Source organism: Rhinopithecus bieti, unplaced genomic scaffold (genome assembly GCF_001698545.2).
Source record: "Rhinopithecus bieti isolate Rb0 unplaced genomic scaffold, ASM169854v2 scaffold_1918, whole genome shotgun sequence".
Classification (NCBI taxonomy): domain Eukaryota; kingdom Metazoa; phylum Chordata; class Mammalia; order Primates; family Cercopithecidae; genus Rhinopithecus; species Rhinopithecus bieti.
This window is the reverse complement of record NW_016803680.1, coordinates 599,473-603,471: the sequence shown is the minus strand read 5'-3', so window position 1 is coordinate 603,471 and position 3,999 is coordinate 599,473.

Here is a 3,999-nt window from a genome sequence, read left to right as displayed (position 1 = left end):
TTTATTTATTTATTTATTTATTTATTTTTAAGGTTTTTTTGAGACACAGTCTCACTCTGCTACCCAGGCTGGGTAGCATGATCTCAGCTCACTGCAACCTCTGCCTCCCGGGTTTAAATGATTCTCTTGCCTCAGCCTCCCAAGTAGCTGGGATTAAAGGTGCACACCACCACATCTGGCTAATTTTTTATATTTTAGTAAAGATGGGGTTTCGCCATGTTGGCCAGGCTAGTCAACCTCCTGACCTCAGGTGATCCACCTGCTTCAGCCTCCCAAAGTGCTGGGATTACAGACGTGAGCCACCGCACCTGGCCACTGTTTAATTCTTTTACCATGCAAACATTGCCTTACTCAAAACAAACAAGATGTAAAATAAAAAATAAAGGCTACACAAAACCACTTTTCTGCACCAATGTCCTCACTTTACAGATGGAAAACTTAGACCAAGTAAGAGAAAGCTCCCTCTGGGCACAAAGCCTCTGGCTGTCATGGCAGAGGGGACCCCTCCCCAAGGGCTCCTAGAGCCCTTTGTTCTCTGGATTGGAGCATTGACCACATGTTGTTGCCAACATTCTCATGCCTTGTCCATCTCTGTGCCTTCAGTACCTAGCCCACAGGATGCACACTACACAATTTCAGGACGTGCCATTCACATATGCTATTATTTAACTGATGTTCTCTGGATTTGTGCAGTGCACAACCTGTGTTAACTATGTACAGTTTCCCTGCCCATATTTCCAGTAGTTCAGTGGGGAAGGTAAATTAAACAAAGCAGCATATATTTTTTTTCATTGGAATTAAGGCAACAACAACAACAACAAAAAGCATGTTGCTAAGACAGAGAACAAACAGAGGGATCTGTTTTGGGTTTCACAAAAGTCATTCTGAGAAAGTGATAGTTATAGTTATAGTTATTTATTTATTTATTTATTTATTTGATACGGGGTCTCACTCTATTGCCCAAGATCCAGGGCAGTGGTGTGATCACAGCTCACTGTAGCCTTGACCTCCCAGGCTCAAGCAATCCTGCCTCAGCCCCTCAAGTCACTGGGACCACAGGCACACACCACCACACCCAGCTAATTTTTGTGCCTTTTGCCGAGACAGGGTTTCACCATGTCGCTCAGGCTGGTCTTGAACTCCTGGACTCAAGTGATTCACCCTCCTCGGTCGGCCGAAGTACTGGGATTACAGGTGTGAGCCACCACACCCAGCCAGAAAGTTATATTTAAACCAAGCCCTTATATTCGTCAGGAATTTTATTTAGTTGATAGTAACAGAGGCTGGACTTAGTAGCTTTAGTAAAACAGAGCTTCTTTTTTCCTTATTCCACAGGAAATCAGAAAGTAGGCAGCCCAGGACTGATTTGGAAGTTCAAGCAGTTATCAGGACCCCAGCCTCCCTCTGTCTTTCTGCTCCATACCCCTTAGCATGCGGTTTTAATCCTTAAGATTGTCTCATGGTCCAAGATGGTTGCCAGAGCTCCAGCCACTACATCTGCATCACAGACAACAACATGGGGCAAGGACATTAGAGACATAAGGGACGCCTCCCCAGTCCACTTAAGGGGCTGACCATAAGTTTCACAAAATATTCCACGTCCATCTCATTGGCCCAAAACTAGTTATGTGAATATAGCACACTGCAAGAGAGGCTGGGGCATGTGAGCTCTAAAGAGCTGCCCAGGGTTATTACCAAAAAGGGGAAATTATGATTGAGAGTTAATACGTAGCCTCTGTTATGGACTGGGAGAATAAATAGGAGACACTTCAGTGAAAGTGTTGTGGGGAGCAGGTTCCAGGCAGAGAGAACAGCAAATACAAAGGATCCAACAGAAAGAGGTTGGGCTGGGGCACAGTGGTTCACGCCTGTAATCCCAGCACTTCGGGAGGCCAAGGCAGAAGGATCGCTTGCGCCCAGGAATTTGAGACCTGGGCAACATAGAGAGATCCCATCTCTACAAAAAATATATATACCAAAAATAAATAAATAAATAATAGCCAGCCGTGGTGGTATGTGAATAAAAATAAATTTTAAAAATACTCTTGCCCAGGCTGGAGTGCAGTGGCACAATCGTGGCTCACTGCAGCCTTGACCTCCAGGGCTCAGGTAATCCTCCCATCTCAGCTTCCTGAGTAGCTGGGACTACAGGCACATACCACCATGGCTGGCTAATTTTCAAAAGTAAAATAAAATATTTTAAAACTAAAATAAAATTTTAAAATATTTTGAATATTTTAAATATAGTGGGCCGGGCGTGGTGGCTCATGCCTGTAATCCCTGCACTTTGGGAGGCTGAGGCAGGTGCATCACCTGAAGTCAGGAGTTCAAGACCAGCCTGGCCAACAAGATGAAACCCTGTCTCTACTAAAAATATAAAAATTTAGCTGGACGTGGTGCCGCACTCCTGTAATCCCAGCTGCTCAGGAGGCTGAGGCAGCAGAATCACTTGAACCCAGGAGGCGGAGGTTGCAGTGAGCCGAGATTGCGCCACTGCACTCCACCCTGAGCAACAAGGGCAAAACTCCATCTCAAAAAAATAAAATAAAAAATAAATAAACATATATATTTAAGGAGTCAGGTTCTGTCTCAAATTTGAATATTTAAAATATTCAAAACTTTATATTTTAATAAAATTAAAATAATTTTATTCAAAATAAAATAAAGGAATAAAAGGAGGAGGTTTGTCTGTTCTCAGAACTGAAAGGAGGCTGGCATGGTTGGAGCACATTCAATGTGAGAAGATGAGGAACCAGGGGAAGGAGAAATATCCAGGCTCTCAGGCACCTCCCCAAACCTAGCTGCATACCTTCCACTCCGGGCAAAGCCGTGGCATCAAACAGACCCATGTTCATATTCCAACATCACCTCTTAAAAACCAAGAACCCTCAGGTAAGTCTTTTAACTTACCTGAGCCTCCACTTCCTTACCTGTAAAACAAGAATTATACCTGTATAATTTCTTATTTGAATAAGAATTGGAATAATAGATTTCTTATGTGAATTAAGTGAGATAATGCATATCTCATAAGAAACCAAAAATTTCTTATGTGAATTAAATGAGATAACACATATAAGGAGGTTAGCACAGCGCCTAACACATATTGAGCACACATTATTATTGATTCACTACACTTTGACCATAAAGACTTAGGTGATTGTGGCCTTGTCAACAGTCAAGGTTGTAACTCCAGCAAGTACACTGGCACATAGTTAGTGCTCAAAAGTTGGGTATGGGACAGGCACAGTGGCTCAAGCCTGTAATCCCAACACTATGGGAGGTTGAGGCAGGCAGATCATTTGAGGTCAGGAGTTCGAGACCTGCCTGCGTGGTGAAACTTCATCTCTACTAAAATTACAAAAAAAAAAAAAAAAAAATTAGCCAGGCGTGATAGTGCATATCTGTAATTCCAGCTACTTAGGAGGCTGAGGCACAAGACTCACTTGAACCCAGCAGGCAGAGGTTGCAGTGAGCCACGATCTCGCCACTGCACTCCAGCCTGGACAACAGAGCGAGATTCCGTCTCAAAACAAAAAAACAATAGCTGAGTGCAGTGGGGCATGCCAGCTCAGAAGACTGAAGCTGGCGGCTTGGTGGAGCCCAGGAGCTTGAGTTCATCCTGGGCAACATAGCAAGACCCCATGACCAAAAAGTAAAAGAATAACGCAAAATAAAACATCGTTTAAAATGATAGGTGTTACTATTGTGGCTCTTGGTGAGGACAGCAGATGGCTCATCAGAATTTCTTCCAGTGCCTCTCTTGGCCTCCCCACCATGCCAGGCAACCACGGATACATCCAATCTTCGGATTACCAACCTCAACTGCAAAGTAGAAAGCCGGGTCCCAGGATGGAAAGTGCCACCCTAAATTGCTAACGGGCACCTTGGGTGCCCGGCGAGAGCCTCAAACACTCTCTCTACTTTGCTCAGGCTCTCGGAGTGAATCAGCTCAGGCTGTGATGCAGAAACGCTTACTGCTCTGAACTCGAATAAAGCTCA